General features: G+C 43.2%; 1 protein-coding gene across 33 annotated transcripts in view; it reads right to left on the reverse strand.

The window, feature by feature from the left end:
- MBNL3 (muscleblind like splicing regulator 3) overlaps positions 1–20,545 on the reverse strand; it is a 124,800-nt gene extending 104,255 nt beyond the window's left edge. For 16 of the 33 annotated variants that reach the window (XR_014834558.1, XR_014834553.1, XR_014834552.1 and 13 more), the window contains exon 1: positions 20,308–20,545. The gene's annotated coding sequence lies outside the window, so the exon portion shown is untranslated. Of the gene's footprint in view, positions 1–19,341; positions 19,681–20,307 lie in introns of those variants that run through there. The other 17 variants (XR_014834556.1, XR_014834555.1, XR_002340532.2 and 14 more) reach the window with 2 other exon arrangements.
- Between the last annotated feature and the right edge of the window lie 4,155 nt (positions 20,546–24,700).

Genomic DNA, 24,700 nt, shown 5'->3' on the forward strand with positions numbered 1-24,700 from the left:
AGAATGGATATATGCATATGGATAACTGATTCACTTTGCTGTATACCTGAAACACAACATTGTAAATCAACTATACTTCAATAAAAAATTAAAATTAAACAAAAAAGAAAAATAGATCAATGATCCCCTCCATTTAGCTGTTACCTTACTTTCATGATTCTTAAAATGTGGAATAATTTAACTTTCATCATATATAAGTCACCATGATTTTTAATGAAAGCTTTACGGAGATACAATTCACATAGCATCACACTTAGCCTTTTAAAATGTACCGTTCGGGAGTTCCCATCATGGCGCAGCAGTTAGCGAACCTGACCAGCATCCATGAGGACATGGGTTTGATCCCTGGCCTCGCTCAGTGGGTTAAGGATCCGGCGATGCAGTGAGCTGTGGTGTAGGTCGCAGACGCGGCTTTGATACCGGGTTGCTGTGGCTGTGGCGCAGGCTGGTGGCAACAGCTCTGATTAGACCCCTAGCCTGGGAACCTCCATATGCTGCGGCTCTGGTCCTAAAAAGACAAAAAGAGCAAAATCATAAAAAAATAAAAATGTACAATTCAGTGGTGTTAGTTTATTATTCACAGATAACCATCATCACATTTTATTTTAGAATATTTTGTTCCCCCCGACCAAAGAAATCCTGTACCCTTTAGCTATGCCCCCACCCTTCCATCTTTAAGCAACCACTAATCTACATGCTATCTCTATGGATTTGCCTATTCTGGACATCCTACATAAATGAAATCATACAGCATGTGGCCTTTTATGTCTGGCTCCTTTCATGAAGAATAAACTAGTCCAAAGTTCCTCCGTGCTGTTGAGTGTGTTGGTAGTCTATTCCTTTTTATTCCTGAATAATATTTGCATTGTGTGGATGTACCACATTTGTTTACCGATTCATCAGCTGATGTACATTTGGACTGTTGCCTATTTTTGGCTGTTATGAATAAGTCAGTACAATTTTAAAACCACAGGACTAGGCTCAAGGAGGACTTCCAGGGCAATATGGATAATGATGCTTTGTGATGCTCAAGTTACTTAAAAAAAAATCCAGATTCTTCACTTGATACTAAAACTTATTTGAATATTTGCTCAGAGTTATAGCCTCAGCATCTAGAAATATGGTTGACTCATGGGATGCGCTCAATGAAGATATACCAAATGAATGACCAATGCCAAAAAAAACCCACAAAAAACAAAAAACAAAACTGAAAGTGGGATGGAAAGGAGAATGAAACAGAAAAGTCCTGGGAAAGCAAATAGCAGGGGAAAATCAACCTGGGATTTAAAATGGCCTGTGATAACTACATGCATTCAACACAATTTCCGTTAAAATCTCCTAAACAAAAGATTCCTATAAAAATATCAAGAACTACCACTATTAAAAAACAGTATATAGTACATAATATATCTTTGAAAAGTCTGGTTGCTGTTACTGACACTGTAAGTCTGCAGAGCAGACTTACTCTGCACAAGTGTACAGTTAACTGACTGATGCTCTCTCTCTTCCACTGCTAACAGTTTATAGGGCCATAACTTAGAAGTGTATTGTGAAGTCTGCAGCATCTGGTCATTCCAGATGTTCACTTCATTCAAGCAGCACTATCTTTATCCATTGCTCAGTCCTAGATCACTAATACACAGTGAAACAGACAGGCAGCAAACACAGGTTCCCAATGAAACCTTTTTTTGTATTTCCATAATATAACCACAGGGGTTACAAACACAGACAGTTGAGGTAGAGAGTTAAGTTCAAGTTCTGACATGGTTGGTTACTAGCAGAATGTCTTTAGGCATGCTACTGAATCTCTCTGAGCCTCAGGTTCACCATCTGTAAAAAGGAGATAAATAACAACACCGACCTCAGGTATAAAGACTTTCTGGTAAAAGACGGCTCTGGAGGGATGCCAGAGTTGCCATGAGGATTAGATGAGATAATATGTGTAAAGTGCTTATCACAGTGCCTGGCACAAAGTTAGTAGCTGTTTCTATTTGAAATGAGTCCAAAATTACATCACCTCTTCCTATCACTTCTTCACATGGGCTTAACATCCCTTTAATTTTCCTTTTTTCTCCCTAGTACACTGTTCTAGAGTTTGGCCTTCTCTGGCACTAAACATAGGTTATCACTTAACATTATATTTAAAGAAAAAGGTCTGACTGATTTATTTTAGGTCAGCTATTACATGGGAACGTACACTTGAAAAAGATCCACAGCTACTACATAATACAGCTACAATCTACTACAGAACTCAGGTTTAAATATAAGTTAAAACAGTTCCTGTGTGGGTTTGTGTACATATGTGTTGGGGGGGGGGGAGGCATTTAACATGTAGAATAACCTATTATAAACTCCTAATAAATATATAATCTAGAAATACGCTTTTCAAACAAAAAGATACACTCATATATTTCATTGATTTTCCCAGGTTGTAGGTATAAAGACTTTCTGGTAAAAGACGGCTCTGGAGGGATGCCAGAGTTGATATGCTGTAGAAAGTCATTCTCAAACGTCACCCATAACTGGTAGGTCTAATTTTTCTCCATTTATTTTTGCAGAGTTGCTTTTTTCATATGAATTTGTGCAGCTTGTGGACTAGAGGCAGATAAACTGGCCCCCTTCCCGTTTTGGGGGTTTTTTGTTTGTTTGTTTGTTTTTGTCAACTGCTCTACACACATAAGACTACAGTTTTTCAATGTGAATATTGGAAAAATCAAACTCCTGCTAAGAAAAGAGGCTACAGACCTTTGGATGTCAACACGGACATTTAGGAACACTAATAGTGTTCCAGGAACGAAGGTTAAAGGGTCAAATGGAAGCCTACCTTTTGGAGATAAGAGGGAGCTCTGGTGATGAAGAGACACAAGAGAAATCCGATCGAATCTGAATCTGAAGAAATGAGTAACTGCTTGGCAAAGACAAGTCCGACAAAAGCAGACTTCCTCAGCTTTGAAAAAGACAAGGTACTTGGCACCCTCAAGTCAATGTTCCTCGCAGCTCAATGCAGCGGGGCCGAAGTGGAAGCAAAGGCTTTTACTGACAAGCCATTTTAAGAGAGGTTTGTTTGGAAATACTCTCTCATCACTCACTTTTGGCCCCCTTGCTGGAATTTTTCCACTTTAAGCTCAACAAACAAGTTGTCATTTCTTCGGAATCTGTTACAATATTAATCATACATGCAAACACATACATGCAAAGATAATGCAGTAAAGACTTTTGGCGAAAATACACTTTCGATATGTATTTTAATTATTTAAATCATTATTTAGTAAAATTCAAATATGTATTAATAACTTCAATTATTTAATTTCAATGTGTAAACCTCATTATTAAGAAAGATAATTTCACTGAGCAAAAGGACTCTGAGGTTGTTACTACTGCTACTAATCAAACTCCAGAAGGATCCATTTGCAAATTCAATTTCTTTACAGAATCCAATAAATAATTGTAATAATAATAAACCAGAGAGCAGACCCTGGAAGGGGAGCTGGGATGCCTATGAGGTGTAGCTAATTGGCAACATGGAACTCGGCTTTTGAAGAGCTATCAGACTAAATTAATTAAGAGATGCACAGAGTTCACAACTTGATTACCAAGCTGTTGGATTCCCTCAAAACAATAGCCTTAATTGAAACCAACCACATAAACTTGCCTTCGTTTGCAGTCCTTCCAATTACCAAGCAAAAGAGTTGAAAATCACAGATTTAATCAGCCCATTTAGGCTATTATTTCCAGTTTGGAGCGGTTGTCTATTTTCGCTTGAACACGACAAAAAGATACTCTCAATAGCTCAAACCATTTGATCTGCTTCTCTATTTAGGATATTATAGAAATCTATTTTCTCCAGTATAAAATGGTAAAAGTTTAAACTAGAAATCATAAATGAGAAATTAAAGGCAAACTCTTCATTATCATTTTAGAATTACATTTAATAAACATTTTCCCTGGAGTGGGGGTGGGGATCTTTTCATCTAAGTTACTGCTGACTTTTATGCAATGTATTCTCTGGGCAGGAAGATGTTATTAAACCATTTTGATTCCTGTTGACGGAGTATCCATAACTTCTTATGAACAAATCATGTTGACGCAGTAATCGGAAATACAGCATAAATAAAGAGCAGAAAAAAATTATATATACACACACACGCATATATGTATGTATATACATACATATATATATATATACGTGTGCGTGTGTGTGTGTGTGTGTGTGTGTGTGTGTGTGTGTATAATTTAGGAGGAAGAGGGAATTTAACCCTTGGAATACGGTATTTGTTTTAACCATCAATTCCTAGGCATTCCAACTAAGAAAAGTTTGTTTTTTCCTGGAACACATGGCAAAATAAACACAGTGTGAGAAATGCTGATTTAGATAATTAGTGCTTCTACAGTAACTTCAAAGATTTAAGTTTTCCAACATGTCATAAAATTTGCCTCATTTTCCCTTTAGTAGAAAAAGCATTTTGAGGACCTCACAGCAGCAACCATTTCTTTTCGATTAGAACCAACACCACCTTGGACATTAAGTGCAAGGCTTACAACAGAGATATTTTGTACCAATAACCATCAGCTTCTAATAAAGAACAAAATATGTTCTAGGAGAGAACTGGGAAGGTGTTTAAAAGGGGGGAATTGACTTTGGGCCCAAGGTTTATTTTTTAAATTACATGTTAGAATATAAACTCCACCAAAAACTGAGGTTGCCAGATGTGACCCAGGCAACCTGCTGCCCATATGCTACATTTTCCAACTTGAAGAAGGACTGACACTGAGGATCTTCGTCTAAAGGGAAATCTGAGAGTAACAGTCCACCCTTGGCTGCTAGATTGGAATCCTTATTATTTTTTATAGCTTTCCCCACCTTCTCTTTCATTTTCATTGAGCCTGACCTATAGAAAGATGTCAGTCACATTTGCACTAATTCAGTAGCACTGACTTGTCCCCACAGCCATTTAAAAAAACAATCCTATCTGTTATTTTGGCTGAATTCCACTGGTTTTTTTTTTTTCTTTTGGTCTGAACATACCCCAATTCTTCTATGACAAGCTTAATCCTGTATCTTAAGGGTAAAAAGAACAAACATCAGAGTTCTTCCTGGATCACTTAATTAGATGACACAAACAATACTGTGCGTACGAACTGAGATGCTTGGCAAGTAGGGGAGGTACTCGATACATATTTGATGATTTACAGACACTTATGTCTACATTGGACAAGTAAAGGTAGGATGAAAGATCTGTTTCACCACTGCCCCCTTGTCCGAGGTGAGGTAAGTACACTTTAGTTAGTAAGCATATCTAAGTCACTTCTACCCTAAAAACAACAGACCTCTGCCTTCCCTCGATCCTATTTCCTTGTGAATTTCCCACATTTCTCCATCATCAAATATCTCCAAAAAAATCATTACCACTTTCATTTCCCAACGTTTCATCTACTTCTCAACCCTCTCTGAACTGGTTTCTGGTCTCTGAAAAGGTCACCCACGACCTTTCAACTACCGAAACCAGTGGCCTCAACTTACATAATTCCTTTGATGTCTGTTGACTGCCTTCCTCTTCTAGAAACTTTCTTTCTCCTTTGCACAGAGAGATTCCTCCTCTGATGCTCTCCTTGGGCTGCCCTGCCACTCTGAGGTTTTGCTCTGCATTTGGGACAATTTTTAATCCAAATCTGGTCTAGATTTTTCTGCACAGCTGTTTCAGCAACACTTTCAACTCCACATCATTTCACACTTCTGACTCCTCACTCTTCATCCTCTGTTACTGCCCACCCTACCACAGCACCATCCACCAGAAAGTCAAACCAGTCTTTGGTCCTATCAAGATGATTAAGAAATTACTGTTGGCCTGACTGGAAAGGAAATAAGTCTTCACTGATCAAAGAGGCAGGTCGCGGGTCATGAGGTGGTCCCTGAATGATGATGAAGAGAATATGACTGGGCAAAGAAGAACGAATTTTGTGTTTGTGGGGGTGGCGTGGGGTTGTATTTAAAAAGTGAGCAAAGAACTGAAGGTGCAATTTTTAGCCTGATACCTACTGATGCCAAAGAGAGTACTTGCCTGGCTAGAACCAACTGCATTTCACAGCTAAAGGAAATGTTGTCATAACAAAAATGAAAGCACCTGGCAGAGCATCTGGCACACAGTAACTGTTCAATAAATGTCAGTTGACTCTAAATAAACACCTATTACAGGACGTTTTTATTGAGTGTGAAAATGGGGGTTCAAATTTTATTCCTATATATAAACTCCCGCCTACAGATATTAAGATTGATTTTAAAGTATAATATACTCCTGGAGGTGAAGGGGGTAGTAAATGCTGCCACCCAAGAATTCCAAGCGCCAGTGTCACCCTGTCTGGGCCTGCCAGCATAAGAAAGTGTCAAGGGACATCACGGGCCTCTGACATCTCGTGTGGTTATAGCTTCTCTACCACTGTGCACACCCAGCATGTCAGTAAGGGACCCCTCACAACACAAAACCAGTGGTTGTTGATTTTATTTTCTGACTTCTTATTTCCTAAGTTCTGCTGTGCTCTAGGAAGCCACAAGTTTGCAGACTCAAAATCTGTCTTGCGAGCTGCACAACACTCCCTCTACAGGGATTCAAGGAAAGCCAGCTTATTTTCACGTGAGAACCAACCAACCAACCAGCCTCTCATTTCAAGAGGGGTTTGTTTGGTTTGTTTCAATTATTACCCAACATAAGGAGCAATAGGAGCCAGAGCTTCTCTCCTGGAGCTGAGGTGACCAGGCTTTTGTTTTCCTCATGTTCAATCGCTGCAGCCTTCCTGAAAGCACTAATGGTAGCAATTTTTGCAACCAAGGGATCTTCCTCAAGTTATCAGGGAGAAAAAACTCTGCCAACAGCAATACCGTCTCGGTTTTCTTTTGGCCATTAGGGTCCTACAAACACAAGGAGGACGATACAAGGAATTATACAAGCAAAAGACGAGCAAATCTAGCATCTCTTTCTTCCTTTTCATCTGCCTTCTTCATTCTAGAAGACAGTCTGCCCTCACACTCTCATTCCCTTCTGAGGGAAATTTTCATTCACAATAAACAAAATAAACTCACCTGTCTAAGGTCTTGTGTTCTGTGTACACATTGAAATTTTAAATGAAATCTGGCAGACATGTTATACAAGGGATCATAATATTTCACAAACAGACTGAGAAAAGCTAGGATGCTAAATGAAATGAATGACAGCTTAAGGTTAACTGGATTTAGCACACCTTCTTCCATAGCTTTTTCTTATCAGTATTAATTTGTCAAGTATTCACACACACACAAAAAAACAAATCTGCAGGGCTAAAGTGAAAAAAGTAGCTAAGTGTCCATCAAAAGAAGCATGGATAAAGCAGACGTGGTAGGCACACACGCGCACGTGTGCATGCGCACGCACGCGCGCGCGCACACACACACACACACACACACACGAATACTACTCAGCCATAAGAAAGAATGAAATTTTACCATTTGCAGCAATATGGATGGATTTGGAGGTCTTTATGCTAAGTGAAATAAGTCAGAAAAAGACAGACACTGTATGATATCACTTCTATGTGGAATTTTAAAAATACAAAAAATTAGTACATATAACAAAAAGGAAATATACTCACAGATATAGAGAGCAGACTAGTGGCTACTGGTGGCAGGGAGGGGCAGTACAGGGGTGGGGGAGTGGAAGGTACAAACTATGGGATGTCAGACAGGCTCAGGGATGTGTTGCACAACACGGGGAATAGAGCCAGTATTTTGTAATAACTGCAAATGGAGTGTAGTCTTGAAAAATGGCATAAAAAAAATAAAAAAGTACCTGACACCCCAAACCAATGATGAACTTTGCTTAAAACACACAAATAACCACATGGTGGCTGCTGCTGAAAATCCTGAATAATGCACGCCTAAACTGCTCATATCTCATCCTAGCTGCTCTATGCTACTAAAATGTCATTTACAGTGAAATAGATATTAGAGGCAAAGTTATCCTCTGGCCCAAGCGCATACATATTAGTGCTCTCAAAACAGCTTTAACAAACGGAATAAGAAATAGTTCACACCTGCCACTCCAGGAGTTCCTGTCTCGGCTCAGTGGTTAACGAATCTGACTAGGAACCATGAGGTTGCGGGTTCGATCCCTGGCCTCACTCAGTGGGCTAAGGATCCGGCGTTGCCGTGAGCTGTGGTGTAGGTGGCAGACACGGCTTGGATCTGGCGTTGCTGTGGCTCTGGCGTAGGCCGGCGGCTACAGCTCCGATTAGACCCCTAGCCTGGGAACCTCCATATGCTGCAGGTGCAGCCCTAGAAAGGACACAAAAAAGATCAAAAAAAAAAAAAAAAAAACCAAACCTGCCACTCCAAAGATCTGAAATGTATGCAGGTTCATCCATCATTTTTTTCACTTTTTATCATTATGAATAGAACGGCAAAGGGAACATTTTTGTCGGTGATGGTATAACACTTTATTATGGTGCTTCATTTGTTTTACATCTCATTTAATAAATTGATTACTAATTACACAACCATTAGATGTGTAAGCCTTTCTCTATTCTTAACAAGTTTTAAATATGGTATATCTGGAGAGGGAAATGAGAACTCATTTACAGTGACAGAGTTTAGTTACCAACTCATTAGAGCTGAGATTGTATTTTCTTTCCAGAGCAGTAACTTAAGTTTAACATTTAAATGTCTGTGATGAAAAGCCTAATTTCATTTCAAATTCGCAGTATGGAGAAAGCAGCGGTGCTTGAAGGCTCTGAAAGCTGTCCACAGGAAGACACCTTATGGGAATGAAGTCAACATGTCCAGCCCTAAAAGAGATTTAATGGCACTGGGAGGGACCTGGGGATGGGGGTGAGGACACGGTCCTTATGAGCCTCCTCAAGATGCAGCAGTACCCTTAGCAGGCAGTATTTTTCTCCTCCCTAACAATTATTTATTTCAAAGGAATATGCACAAATTGTCCAGATTTCCAAGGTTGTTTCCAATCTCTTAATGGATTATCTCATGTGAGTAAATCTCTTTTTCCTACTGCTGGGCTTTAATTCTCATCTGTACAAAAAAGTAATTCGAAGCCTACGTGGCTACTGTTGTCTTTATTTGTATAATCATTCCCATCGATATCCTAGGTACATTTAACAGACTCTCGGCTTATGCTTCCCATCCACAATTTAAAAATTCATTTTAATGGGTGCCTTTGTTCACGGCAGAAAAAATAGCCACCCACAGGTTTTCTTCCAACATATGGTAACTGTGTACATTTACACTTAATTTAAAAATCAGCTTTCTTCTTGCAAACATGCTCTCTCTTGATAGGACCATTTTAGATGTGTAAAAACCAAAACCAACTTTTGAATTCTTTAAACTCACATTTAACTCATCCTAAAACAGGCGGGGCTTTTTTTTTTTATTAACATTTAAAATTTTTTGACCATTCTTTTGCTGCTAGCAGCACCTCACAGCCAGCCATCCCAAGATTTTCCGTTATTATTGTTGTTTCTCTAAGATGCCCTTTTTTGTGGCTTCGGTTTCTAGCTACCATTATTTTCTGTGTCTCATGTTCTATCAGGATCACTTGGTAAATACATGATACTTACATAAAGTGTATACGCTCAGGACTACAACACATCCTAGCCGCTAAATCTTAGAGCATTCCTATAGCAACATGTCTCACTTGACAGTCCAAGAAACAGACACACCATCGCCAAGGTACTTAACCAACATCATTCAGTATGTCAGCACCTAGGCCCCCAGGATCCCTGGACCACCTTCCCTTAAAAAAAAAAAAAAAAGAGGAAAAGGAAAAAATATCTCTGATCCAGTTTGAAATAACATCCATCAAAACACTGACTTCTTCACCTTTTTGACAGCAACGAATCGTAAGAAGCACATTTTACATCCGAAGTACATACGTGCGACGATCTGAAATAACAGGCTCACCCAAAACATCTAACCTTGCTACATGATACAGTCAGATATTTCCTTGCTGTCTATTTTGTTCAATTTTGTTTAAGAGAAATGCTAGTCATAACCCACTAAATGGATTTCATTATGCGCTAATGAGTTGTTGCCCACCACTTGAAGACTGCAGTGAGAGAACAAATAGACTTTTTACACACCACAAGGTAATGGCATTGGCCCCATTTAGAGCAGGGTAAATCTTCATTCATTTTGATGCCACTAGTACAGATACGGTGGTAACTGAATCTGAGCCAGCTTGAAATATATGTGGGGATAACCCATAAAGAAAGGGTTTGGTAAACAAAATCTTAATGTCAAGAAGATGGAAGGGGTATTTAACCTGTGAGTACACGATGCTTCTAAGGTTCTCGGATCATTATTTAAATGCAGCTGTGTTGCTAATTACAAAGGCATGTTCATATTCAGGTCAATAGGCCTTCTACTCAGAAGAACCCTGTTTGTTCTTAATCCAAAACATTTTGCACATCAGAATACTGTCTTTAATCTGAGATTGCAAAATTGTAGTGTAGCTTAACATTGAAAGGCAAAAATGTTCAAAACCACAAAATCGTGGGGTGTTTAAAAAAAAATTTTTTTTTGTTCATCCAAGTCACTTTTTGTTTATAAGCGTGCTCGAAGCATCCTCTAATAACAACAGTACTTGGTACACAGTTCATTTGCAGAGTGGTTTAAAACTTCAGAAAATTCTTTTAGTTTGTGAACTGGTAATGACCAGCAATCTTTGGATTACTGAATATTTAAAAAGCATATAATGACATTTTCCAGACCTCGAAATGAAACTTAATATTTGGTTTGTTCTATATGTGACAGATTACTCAATCCCATGAAGAAATCCAGGTGTCTGGCCGATAATGATTGCCTGTATTTTAGAGGTCCGGTACACCCCTGCCATCCCCCACCACATTTGGAAGATATGAACGAAATTAAAATTTCAAGGTAAAGGACCAAGCCAAGTTCTGAAGTGGGGGTGTCACACAACCGCCCTTATGTGGAGGCATCCATTAAAGAACGTAGAACAGATGTTTACCCTTCATAAAGATTTAACATTCTGGCAAATTGAAGCCTTAAGAAGCTGAGAGAGTGAAGGACAGGCCAGGAAGTCAGGAATTCCTGGATGTGAACCTAATCTCGGTCCGATTCTGTTTTTGCTCTAAATCAATGCCAAAATCTCCTTCACACCTCAGCTGCTTTATAGCAGGCAAGAATTATACTGGGGACAGAACTGTTTCCTGGGAATGTCTTAGGTTAAATGGTTAACATTACAGCCCTCAAAGGTACTTCCACAAGAGGCCAAGCATTCTTCGCCTGTATTATTTACCTTCTTTATATTGGGGGAGCGAAACCGAATTTTGGTGTCTTGCTAAACTGACCTTGAAAAGAAGGGATCATCCTTTCCGTCCCTAAATTCTTGCCCACTTTAGCCATGATCGGTTATTCAACAAATTAGGAAGTTAAATCATGGGGTCTTCCAGGTTTTTAAGGGAGCTGTCACACCTGTGGGTTGACCATTTTCAGGCTGCTAACACTTGGCAAGTTCAGGGCTCTCATCTTTATTTGTCCCCTCCACGGGGTCGTCAGCCTCAAAGAAATAAAATGCCCTCCTCACTCACATCTTGATTTGGTACCCTGTGGGAAAGTCAGTCGGTCCCTGTCATGAAAAGAATCTCCGTTTTCCATTCCACAAGGCACCCCATCCATATCTGGCTGTGCCCGCGCGGCTTTGGGCTCTTCAAAAGGCGGCCTGTGTTTTCACTTTCTCCTCGCCACTTCATGATAAAAGCGCCCTGGTCCCTCCGTGGCATTTAATGAATGGTTCCTCTCCCCCTGGATTTGGACTGCTGGCCTTTCCGACCAGTCATTAACTGGCAGGAAATGCCCTTCTCGGCAATCACTACTGTGTAAACAGAGCTATAAACTTCCGAGGGCCGTGCAATCCCAGACCCTAAAGCTGCACGTGTAGGGGGGGATCTTGATTGTAAAACACTGCCTTCCAAATTAAACTCAAACCACATGATACAGTCCATAAAATATACAAAACATGCAGGCCAGTGACAGATTTATTGTGGCCCTACAGAATAAAGCAAAAAAAAAAAAAAAAAAAAAAAACCAAAAACAAAAAAAAACACACACACCAAAAAAAAAAAAAAAAAAACCTCTCTATATGGAAAACACTGCTACTTTTGACCCAAAGAGCCCCCAAACAGGAAGTTAAAAGCAAATCAGCCAGCTGTGGCCTGAGTTATGAAGGAGACCAGCGCAAACGGCATTTCCTGTCATTGCTTGTCGCCATTTCGGAACGCCTCCGTCTGAACTGTTTTCTTAGATGGCTAAAAATATGATGGAAATTTCTTTGGGGATAGATGGAGAGGCCATGAGGAGGGCTATTATTACATGATCTGGGCTTGAAAGTGAAAAATGTAACTTTTACCCGAAAAATCTCCTTAGCACAGGTCACACAACCAGTCGCTTGAATGTCTGCATTTTTAACGAATACAGGATTAACAGACCACATTAGGAAAAGTAAAAGTGTTCAGAATCAGACATTAGACAGCCTAGATGGTGCCTGTTAATTTTGGCGCAATTTTCAGAACAGGGATTTGCATGCACCTGATTAGTAAGAGACAGAACTGCAGACTCCAACACCCCAGAGAAGAGGAACTAGCTTCTTCAAGTTGGTTTCTCTCTCCCTCTGTCTCTCACCAGCCCACAGCATGACTTGTGCAACTTCAAAGCACGTGCACGGCCGCGAGCTCTCTGAGGGAATCGCATTTTAGATCCTTTATTAGTATCGCCACTCTTCAGAACATATGGAGGTATTCTTGTCTTTGTGCAGCACTGTGAAATGCCAAGCCCTGTGCCACATCTCTCCAGCCTGTCACCCTCTCAATCACAAGACAGCCGGGGGGGGGGGGGGGGAAGGCAGGGAGTTTCATCTGAAAGCACAAGCGTTTTGCCTTCACACTATTGCTCCACTGAACTCTCAGTGTGTCCATTCTGTATGGGGCGGGGGCTATCTGCCCAGCAAAAGCAGGTTTCTCTTGCTCTGGGAAAGAGGATTCATAAATGCTAGCCAGGGGAGCTAGTTGGCCAAAGTTCCGCCAACCCCCCCGCCAAAATGCCTTTCTCAAAAAAGGCCTTCCCTTGGGGGGCCTGTCGATCTGATTCCAGCCCAGACCCTGGCTTCAGAAAGCGGGCAGAGCGCTTACTGACACGTCTGCCGAGGGCAGGGCTGCTACAGGCATTCGTGAAACAGATCGGACTGCCTGGCACCCCCAAGACCAACCTCCACTTCCGGGTTTCTGCAGTTGGAAGCCCTTAGATATAAAACGTGACCCTCTAATGTGTGCTCTTTCTCACTTCATACTTTGGGGTGAGCTGATAAGGTTTTCCTTCATGCTACCCCACTACGTAGAAAATACGCTGCCCTCAATCACTTGGGGCTTTAAACTTTTCTCGGTCTCCCTTGGGAAAAGAATACACTCTTCTTTGGGATCCTCATGGATCACAGCCTGCAAGAATTTGGGGAAACATCCATGAGCTTTTTTCAACAAAACAGCACCCACAACCGGGCCACTTACTGAATGGCTGCTTTTCAGAGGACAAATGCACAGTCCAGTTGGGTGCTGAAGTGAAATGTGATCTCCGCCACGGTGCCATGCGTCTCATTGAAGGTGTTTCCATACATTTTAAACAGAACTCAGAAAAACCACGAGATAGTACCCACACCCCATCATAATAAAGTGGCCAACTTAACATTATGGGACAATCGCATCTTCTCAGTTTGTAAAGCACCAAACCAAGGAATTATACTATGGGCTATATGCCCAAGCTAATATTATACACGGGGCTTTTGTTCTGCTTTGTTTTGCTTTCCCGCGTGAAGGTTGAGGACTAAAAACAAAAGGTGAAATGCAAGCTCTCCGGTTCGTTCACTCTCCCATTTTTTTTGGCTAACAGGCAACCTCCCCCCCCCCCCGCCGCCCCCGCCAAAAAACACCCCCTCATTTGGTTTCGTCATGCTGCCACCTAAGGGGAGACTGCACAAGCTGTACCTAAAGGCTGATGGTCCTCTGGGCACAAAAGATGATTGTGGCGGATCTGAAATGGCAGCTCTTGTCTCTTCTACTGTGTGGACTTTGCTTTCTGGATGCAGTAAAAAGAGGCACTATTCATACCTGTATCTTGGTAAATAAAAACCCATGCAAATTCACCCTCTAAATGGGCAATCAGTGTTTGGCTGAAAATGAGACAGCTCTCAATGTCCTTTCGGGGTTTTGTCTGTGACTTCATCACTTTCTAAACTATACATGACACGAGGCATCTGAGTCACGGTATTTCTGCATTTGTTCCTTTTTTTATCTGGTGAGACGGTTTTGAAGGACTGTTTCTACATCACTTCTTGTTACAGACTGATTTCGACAGGATGTGGTGGAGATGGACCAAATGCAACTAGAGGTGACAGAAAACGAGCAGCTGGCTTTCAGGCTGCTCCTCGAGTCTCAGCCCAAAGGTTGCCTAACTTTCCCTGAACTTGTTAGAGAACTGCTACCGTGGCCTCCAGCAGGACATTCAACCTAGTGCTCAGTCTGTTTGTTGTGGTTGATTAATTGGGGGGGGGCAATAAAAAAGGGAGATAATGCTACCTGACATCCCAGGAAAGATGTTCAGAAAATAAAAGAACAAGTCAGAAAGCCTAATCTATCCTTCCATTCATTTAGTCACCTTTTACTGAGAGCCTACTATGTGCCAAGCACTGGGGATACGAGGCGAAGGAGACCTGTGGAGACCTAGGAATCTAAGGAGGAGTCACTCCTACATTCAAGGAAACCTGAATAAGCCTGAAGAAACCGTTCTCAAATTTCCAAACCACTTGTGGCCAGTGACCAAGAAGCTCGAGATTCAAAACAACCGCTGGGGACAATTTGAAGTCAATTTCAGTGATCCACACTGGAAAACAAGATCCAGCAAGTTGTCAGACTCTAGGATGCTCCCATGGCCTAAAGATCACCCAGTCTTCTGGAAGTCTAGTGCCAATCTCCCGCACTTTGGTCCAGACTGCCTTTCTCAACTGGGGGCCCCTTCTTTCCAGGCTCTGCAAGTTCACCCACAGTGTGAGCATAAAACTAACTCCCGCCTAAGGTCAGAAACAAATCACTCCTTCTACTCATGAGCCAAACTAATGCTGAAGGAAGAAGGACTTGAGAGTAGACATAATATTTTAACAAGCATGCCTAATTGATTCCTAAATCTCTAATCAGGCTCCCTTTTTTCCCTTAACAATTTGTTCACCTGGCTGTTAGAGGAGAGTGCTGGGATTACTATGCTTGAGTTTCTTGAAAGGGATCAAACATATTCAGGGAGAGAGAAAAAAATATATATATATATACACACACACATATATACACATGTGACATATGCATTTATGTGAATATACACAACATACATGATATATACAATGTGTGTTACATATGCATATTCACTTAAAGATATATATATATCACACACACACACACTCATATTTAAATCAAGCTTCCTTTCATTCCTGTTTCCTTTTGAGCTCTGATCAGTGTCTCCTTTTTCTGAAAGTTAACTCCCAGAATTTGAACATGCAGAGCCTCCGAGAGACACTGCTTAATACAAACATTTATTAAGAGTTTTCTGTGAACCTTTTTTTCTTTCATTCTTAGAACTGGAGGATTGCTATAAAAATAGGTATTCCTTTATAATCTTCCAGGAATAAATCAATGCACAGCAGTATAAATTGTTCTAAACTGAAGACCGCTTTGAACATGTGTGCACATGCGTGTGCTCATACATACCCCAGACAACTTGGGAATACCTTTATTTCTCCAATAAAAATATGGGCCCTCTTCCCAGATTGTATTATTTCTCCATCACTCTTTTCAAAACACTGTCACTCAATTTAATACCAAGTAGAAATAAACGGTGGATTAATATTGTGTCTTTACTAGAATGATCTGAAAAAAAAAAAAAAAACCACCCCACATTTTTTTCTGATCCCTTTTAGGTCACATGGATATCATTAACACCTGATAACAGAGCTGATACCTTATTTATCCTCATTCTCAAAGCTGCCTTTTCAACATTGTCATTTGGCTGTCTTGAGGCAATACATAACCATTCGGGAAGAGAAGGACGCCACAGAACCATCTGGTTTCCTTAAGATCTAAAAAGCCCACATTAGTACCGATCTAATTGCTTTCTTTGGGGGTCATAATTTGTGCTTGTTTGTGTTTGGTTTTCTGGCAGTTAAATTACTTGCTCTATTCTCTTAGAGGAAAAATGCCCACCTCATTTTATCTGAGGCACAGGTTTCCTTCTAGTTTTGAACGGACAACTGTGTCACACGTAGGGAGAGGCAGACAGATCCCACAAAGAAACAAAACTGCAGATTTCTCTGTTCTTGATGTCACACACACTTGTGATGGGAGAAAAGCCATCCGTTCGCCCTACTGGCCCTGTTCGAAGAAAACTCCACCGTATGGACACACCTTGACAAAGTCAAGGTGGCCTGCATGCTCTTTCAGACACTTGATAGTTTTAACATGGCAGTGACCATGATCTAACTTTAATGACAGGATCACATTACGTGTCAAACATGTACTGTAACTTACTCTTGTCTGCTATGCCCCGATCCCTGGTTGTAATCCTATCAGACAGCATGATTTATTTCGAAACAGAAAAATCCTGCCACCTTCCTAAACTGACTGTGCTAGAAGCAGGATAAGAGTACATTTCTAGGAAGGAAACTCTGCATCACTTTAGGCCTTTTCGCTCTCTTCTTTCCTTGCCTTCCCTTCCCTCTCAAATATAAGGACAGCTGGGTGGAGAACCAAACTGGACTTCCAGAGACACGGCTACTGCTCCAGCACGTGCAGGACTGAAGAGCCTCAAAAGACACCCCCTTCTTCCTCCCAGCTGCTGTGATTACTTTTTCATATGGTAGAGCTGGGCAGATAATAATACTCCCACTGGTCTAAAGAATATTGAATTACACGAGTGCCTAGCAGGGCAGGGAGCCGCCCGAGAACCCACGGAAGGCAAACAGAATGCAGGCAATTGGCGGGATGCACACTGTAAACGACTTCCAATTCTGAGGTTCTTGCGAGGGCGCAAAAAAGAAAATCTTCCGTTTCAATGAAAAGCTGTGCACAACATCTGCTCCTCTGTGAGTTTACAAACGACTCATGCTTCCTTTCCATTCAGCATTTATTAAGCACCTACTTTGTGCAAAGCGTTGCTCAGGTTTAAAGGGTGGCTGAGGGCAACTGCCAGAGAATTCGGAGACCAGGTCAGAATCATAGGTTTTTATCCCCCGGAAAATGCAGCTGTTTTGAAATGCCTGGAGTGGACAGTTGAGAAAAAGGTACTTTATCACAGTCCTGGGAATCACTATGAATGCTTAAGGCGGCGAAGGAAATTAGAGAAATGAAGTAGCTCTTAGAGCAAAACATGTAGTCACCACCTCTAGCCCAGCACTGCATAAATTCTCTCTCAAAAAAAATTTTTTTTTCTGACAAACTCCTTATGTTTTCATGCAAGGCCTCCAATCTCATCACCATAGGAAGCTGCAGAATGGGCAACATTTCTTCCTAACATCTTGACATTAGTCCAGCTAGTCCATTCTGGCCCCAAGGTTTAGTTGCCCCACCGCCGCCCCTTCTAAGGATGCACCTGGTCCGAAGTCATTCTGCAACGAGGCAGCACATGAGGAAGCAGAGCTGAATGAACTGGAATCTAAGTATGTAATCTTTAAAAATGGGAGAAGGTGCCTTTGGTCACCCCTGATCTCTTGCCAAAATCCAAGCATCCACTGCTCTACCTGCAGGAACTCTCCTTTCAGCTGTGAAGCAATGACCTGGCCCCAACACTTCTCCCAACAATCTGAAAAACGGATTATATAGTCAATTCCACCGCCAACACTTCAGTTCTTCTAGGCACGTGACAACACCTGGCAGGGAAAATGTACCATTTTTTAATAGATGCAAAACCATCTCCTCCCCCTGCTGCTCTGGAGAAGCTTGCTTAATTTAATAACAGGAGAAATCTACCAGTCAATTTGCTTCTACTGCTCTGGGAGAAGTCAAAAGCAGAAAGAGGTATAATGATATCAGCTGGGCCATGGGGCAGAGGTCCTTTAGGCTACGTTTAGGGAAGTTTCAATAAATATGAAAGCATCCTCCCAAAGTATTACATATTGAGAAACACTCTGAAAACAACTTCTTTAAAGTATGTAAACATTAAGGACTAAACTTTGAAAGGCAAAATGGAAAGTAGGAAGATAATCAGAAAAATCTAAGGCCTCTGGTAAGCTTCCTTGTCGATATGCCTTTCATCAGAGGGGGAAAACAACCTCAGATGAACTGTGTCGAACAGCGATGTCTAGTCAATTTTATAGCGATTTCAACAATCCACTGCTTCAGGGGATCACTGAACCACCCGAAGGAAAACTAAGGAGCAAACATAGTGAAAGAAAAGAGCAATCATTTTAAAATTAAATCTTGGAATCGTTTTTTTAATTGATGCTTTTCCATGAACTCAATACAGGTGTAGAGTTAGGCTGTGGGGATCCAAACCCAATTCATAAACACTAGCAATTTAGGAACCTCAGAGAAAAAAAGAACTCCTGCAAAACACACTACCTCAAGTAACTACAACAATAATAAATTCACCCCCACTGCCGCATCAATCTATACCAATCAAGAGTCAGTAGACAGAAAAACACACAGTGGGTCTACTAATGCTAAAACTACACAATTCAATCACCTAAATGTTAACGTGGGTTGCTCGTCTTGATTTCATTTCAATTTCTTACCATAAAAGCTCACTGTGTGAATGCTAAAAATTAAAGTTAGCTTTTTCAATAGTCTCCTAGACTCTACCTCCAGGCCCTTCAGATGCCAGGAGTAAAAGCAAGCTGCCCCAATGTGTGGATCCAGAGAGCCAAGAGGCACGGCTCTGTAGGAAAGCTGTGGCACTGCCCACGGTATCGCATGGCCACGGGGAAATGAGTGGCTAGAAGCATTTGCTGATGGTATGCCAGGCGAGAACTTCCTTTAAATTACAAACTATATGTGACATATGACATGTTATATATATATACATACATGTGTACATACACATACACACAGAGGCAGAAGTAGAAGAAAAAGTAGGAAAAAAGCAAGCAAGCAGCCGAACCAGAAGAAAGAGCAAAGCCCTAAAACTGCAACAAACTTGAAGGATTACTTTTCCTTCTATTTGCCATTTTGAAAAATAAACTTTGAAGGGCATTCGATTTCGTCGGCGTCCTAGGAAGGCAGCCGCTCTCACCAACGCCAAGCCATCGCCAGCCTTACCTTCGGCTCCGAGCGCAAAGCCAGCGGCTAAGGGGTCCCGCTCTCAGCGGCAGCGGCGGGGGCAGCGGCGGCGGCGGCGGGGGCAGCGGCACATGCCATCTGTTAGCGGCAGAAGCAAAAGCGGCGCTGCGCGAGGTGGCCCGGGTGCCGGGAGAGCCTCTAGCAGGGGTGTCTACTCGATGCCGCCATTTTAAAGCGAGGCTCCTGAAATCCTTAGACACGAGCGGATTCAAGCCCGCCCCACCTACAGAACTTCAGGGCTGGGACGGGCAACCCGGCTCCGAGTCGGCCGCGGCGGGGTAGAAAGTGTCAAGCGAAAGACGCGCACACGGGGACTCCCGGACTGAGGCGACAACCCCTCCGACCCCCTCTCCCCCCCACCCCCCGGGCTGCGGCGCGCCTCCTTTCGGGCCCAGGGGCGACGGGATTTTCGGTTTCTCCCCTCCCCCGGGGCCCTTCCCCGGGGCCGGCCGGCGGGCCGGGGGACAGCGGGGGGACCCGGGCCGGCCCTCCCCGCGCCTCGCGAGCGCTTGGTTCAGTCCACTTGGAGCACACCTCGAGCTCCCCGGCTCCCCCGCGGCGGGCGGGCGGGCGTGGGGCTCCGGGCCGGGCGAGCGGCTGCCATGGCAACCCCGGCCCAAACCCCGCCCGGCCGCCGCCAAAGGCGTGCCCTCGGCCGGCCGGCCGGCCCCCGGCAGCGCCCCGCCGACCCGGCTGCCCGGCCCCGGCTCCCGAGCCCCGCGGGGCTCGCTGAGGGCACGGTGCCCGCGAGAGGCTTCAGGCGCCCCAACCGTAACTCCCGCCAAACTCCGCCGGGCGCTGGAGCGGCGCGCCGGCCGGCGCTCCCGGGCCGGGAAGCGGGCGCGCTGCCGCCCTCGGCCGCCCGGCCCCGCCCTGCCCGGCCAGGTAGCCCGGCGCGCCCCTCACCGGCCCCGCGGCCGCGGTCGCGGCCGCCGCCGCCCTCACCTGGCTCAGCGCGCACCGCTCGCGGTCCCGGACGCGCGGGAGTCTGGCCGCGTGCTGCCACCGCTCCCGCGCCCACCCCGGGGCGCTCTGTCCTCCCCCGCCTTCTCGCTGCTCCCGGAGAGCGCCAAAAAGTCGCGCTCCGGATCCCGCTCTGAGTGCGGGCACTTTCTTCCTGTAGGGCGCTGTTTCGTCGCCAAATATATTCTTTGTGTGGTTCGTTCATTCGTGCACGGTTCTCAGGGAGCGAAGCGCGGGCTTTATTCTTAGGGGGTGTGGCGCCTCTTCCCCCCCCCCACCCGCCGGCCCAGCCCCCGCTGCAAAGGCTCTTTGTCATTTCATTATTAAGGGGAGGGGAGGGGGGGACAAATCATAACGCTCAGGTTTTACAAAAGCGAGAACAAACAGAGCTTGCACACAGCCCCGGAGGGGGCGGGGGAGGGAGGCCGAAAAGTTTCTCGAGCGGCAGGAACTGAAGTGCCCAGGAGACATGCAGTGTGATTCAAGGCTGGACGCTTACCGGCACTTCGGACACAGGTAAAGTGAAAGAGGTAATTTCCAAAATGACCTTCGTCGCTAAATATATCGGCCCACTTGAAGGCATAAATACAGACATCAATCCATCGATCAATCCCGGTACTCACCAGCTGCCTGCCTGGATCCGCACCGTCTATAAATCCTTTATTTCCCTTTAAGAACCTCCGAAAGGGAAACGGTGATCTCTGCGAATAGTTCCCCCTCTTTAACGGAGTTGGAAGGGTAGGAGGAGCCCTAAGGTAGGATTCCAGATACTTTCGAAGGAGAAATGGACAAAGCATAGGGAATTACACGTTTTGATTTTTAAAAATGTACATCTGGCTAGCTAAATTACAAGTTTCGGTTTAATGCAAGTGTAATGGGAACACCAGCTGTCCCTTAATTGGAGCCCCCCATAATAATAAACGCATGCTTTTATTTAATTTTAGGAGGACAATTGTAGTGGAACACACACGCATGTGCAGGATCCTCAGTGACAAGCTCATAGCAATTCATGGGCGGCTTTCCTGCAATGAACTACTTCACCCCAGTACAGAGTTCTGCATGCTCTGCAGAAAGTGCAAAAACATCGCAGGAGATAGTTAAGCGGCAGTGAGATTGAGGAGTGGAGTGAATTCTCAGGCTAATTACATTTTTTAATTCTGCCGGACGGATCCAAATAGAATTCTCCAGCTAATATTAGGCAAGAAATCAATCTCTGTTAAATGCGAGATAATAGGAGCAGGATCATAATGGTTGGAAGGAGAACACTGGCACAAACTGCTCTTTAAATAATTGAGAAAAACTCTCGGTGGCATCTGACAAACATTGTGAAAGTTATCAGGACGTTGGGCAGGGGCCCTGTCTGCCAGGTTTGCAACACTGGGTAGAGTCCTAGCATAAGTCAAACAGAAGGCAGGAGTTTCTAGTTATTTGCAAAAAGGGGGAAAAAAAAAGAGAGAGAGAGATTTCGTTCCTCACCACCTTTCCCCACCTCCCTTTGAACTCACCAAATGACCTGCTCTAGTCTAAAAGTCAAAATTGGCTGACATGTAGGAAGTGGCTTTGGCAGTCCAGGAACTGCCATAGCTGAAAGGGGGAGGTGCCGGCTATCACAGGAGGCTGGAGAGAAGGGCAGCCTGAATTATATAACTTTATGCCCAATCATCTAACAAATGAGGAACTGTTATCACAGGGAGTCAACAAAGGAGTCTTTATACTAAACACAACCTGGGTCAACACCAGATCTCTTACCTGTGCCCACCATTGCAAACCACATCTCCCGTGGGCCACTCTGGCTTTCCCTAGTCCCACACGAGCTGGCTTGATTGTATTGTTAGCGCATGGCTGAAATAATTGTTTTATCATAAATTGAAGGTCACAAGTGGGTCACTTTGCTCATTCTCGGGGTAGCACAGCTTCCACACCGTCTCCTGCTGGAAATTTCTGCCCGGTGAAAGTTGCACATGAGACTCTTATTCTCCCTTTTCCACACTGAAGGGGAGAGCAACCTTATAAACAAATTTTCACCGGGTAAACTGTGCTGCTTTTATCCAGGGTGGCATGACAAATGAAGCTAGGCAAATTTCCACGCCACCAGGTCATTAGGGAGTGTTTTCAAGGCGGTAGGCAATTGCCGTCCCCTCCCTTCAGCGTTTTAAAAGGACCCATTTGCTCTCTGGGGTAGACCCACCTTGGAATTACCTTCCATTTTAGCAGAGTGGGTAGTGCTAGACAACATTTTTCTTTTCTCCTTCTTGGGTGTGATTGGGGGCACGACCCAGGAAAAATCAAGTTGTGTAATAACTGGCCCACCAGATGCGGTCACAAAGTAATGTATCCACATTACAGACTCTAAATACTTAAACTTCTCTGGTTGCATTTTGAGCCAACCTCAAAACCATTATTCCTAAAGGATCTTCAAAGGTCAGTGCTTCATGATACTCGCATTTAAATTTTCACTCTTGTCTCTCTCCCCAAGCCAGACAAATAGAGGCAGAGAAGCAAACACTTAAACACACGCGGGGAACATACTCCGAGCTCTGAGTCTTAACGCTTGAAATGGACACTTACACACAGAGCTGGGAAGCTAAGGCGTAGGTAAGGATGGAGCAGCCTCTCCATGTGACATGTTCTTCCAATAAATATAATTAACTTTGATAAACAGGAAAGAATTCGAAAAGTTACATAATGGTTTAGAAACAAAAGGATTATTGTCATGCGCCATCAAACAAATGTTGCTGTGTGTTTAAAGATGCTGCATAGGTGAAAATTTAAACCCTCTCAAATAGTGCACCATGGTTTTGAGGAGGTTTTTGTTTTGTTTTGTTTTGGTTTTTGGCCACACACCCGGGGCATATGGAAGTTCCCCAGCGCAGGTCACAGCTATGAGCAATGCCAGATCCTTAACCCACTGTGCTGGGCTGGATCGTACCTGCACTGCTGCAGAGACAATGTGGAATCCTTAAGCCATTGTGCCACAGCGGGAGCTCCTTGAGGTTTTTGAACTCTCAATATATTCTATTAGAGTTATGCCTTTACTCCTCTGCTAAAGCACATTAATTCATTTATTATTATTATTTTTTTTTTTTTTGTATTTTTGCTATTTCTTTGGGCCGCTCCCATGGCACATGGAGGTTCCCAGGCTAGGGGTCCAATCGGAGCTGTAGCCACCAGCCTACATCAGAACCACAGTAACGCGGGATCCGACCGCGTCTGCAACCTACACCAGAGCTCACGGCAACGCCGGATCGTTAACCCACTGAGCAAGGGCAGGGACCGAACCCGCAACCTCATGGTTCCTAGTCGGATTCGTTAACCACTGCGCCACGAAGGGGACTCCCATTTATTATTCTTTTAAAAAGATCATCAACAGGTACTATTGAACGTGCAGGCAGGGTTGTGCTATGCACACACACAAAAAAAACCCACTTCCTCTTTTGAACCTAGTATTATTAGCAAATAGTACTGTTTGCTGCTGCTATGATCTAGGGATGGCTCCATAACGCCCTTCGTGATCACTCCATACAGAAGCCGCTGGCTATTTAAGGGTGGTTGAAGAGCTAGAGACACGGATTATTCATCCATTTCTGAAAAGTCTTTTTCATTCAGATTTGGGAATTGGGGGTTTGGGGTTCACACAAAGGGATCTGATTAAATAGACAGGAAAAAAAAAACCCCAGCAGAATCTAGTTGTTGAAATGCTTTAGACAAATAAATGTCAGCTTCCAAGGTAAGCCCTTTGTAAAATGATGTAGACTGTATTTCTTACAGAAAAAGTGATAAGGCATTCCAATAACTAGTTGGGAGCTGAAATCATTGCATAGATAATAAATAGATCAACAACTCGGGTTGCAAAGAAAATTTCTGAAATTCAGATTTTTTTCTTTTCCTTGGACGGAACTCTCAGAATTATCTGAACGTGTTATAATAAACAGAGAAGAAAACAAGAAAAATATTAAAGAATCACATGCTCCAAAACACACCCAGGCCAGATGGATATATAAGATGATTTTCTTCCCAAAGCCTTTGAAGAATATGTTATACACATTATCCTCGAGTATTGAAAGTATGGTATATTTCTTAGAATTATCCTCAGAGGGAAATGTGCTAAGAATGACATAGATAAAAATGATACAAAAATGTAAGGATGCAAAGGGTAAGAGTGATATAAAAAAAGAAAAACATGGCCTATTATCACTTAGGAATACTATCTTTATAATAGCCATCATCGAATGTGGAAATACTCTGTGCCAGGCACTGTATTAAGTATTTTTCACAAGTTGACTCATTTGATTCTCATAATGATCTCTATAAGGTAAAATATTACATCCCCACGTTAAGAGAAAAGGGATGCTCATCCACAGTTAAAACGTAGAGG

The sequence above is a fragment of the Sus scrofa genome, chromosome X, assembly GCF_054392235.1.
Source record: "Sus scrofa isolate SSC_HxYL_T2T_F1_AM1 chromosome X, Sscrofa_HxYL_maternal_Yorkshire_Landrace_v2.0, whole genome shotgun sequence".
Lineage (NCBI taxonomy): Eukaryota > Metazoa > Chordata > Mammalia > Artiodactyla > Suidae > Sus > Sus scrofa.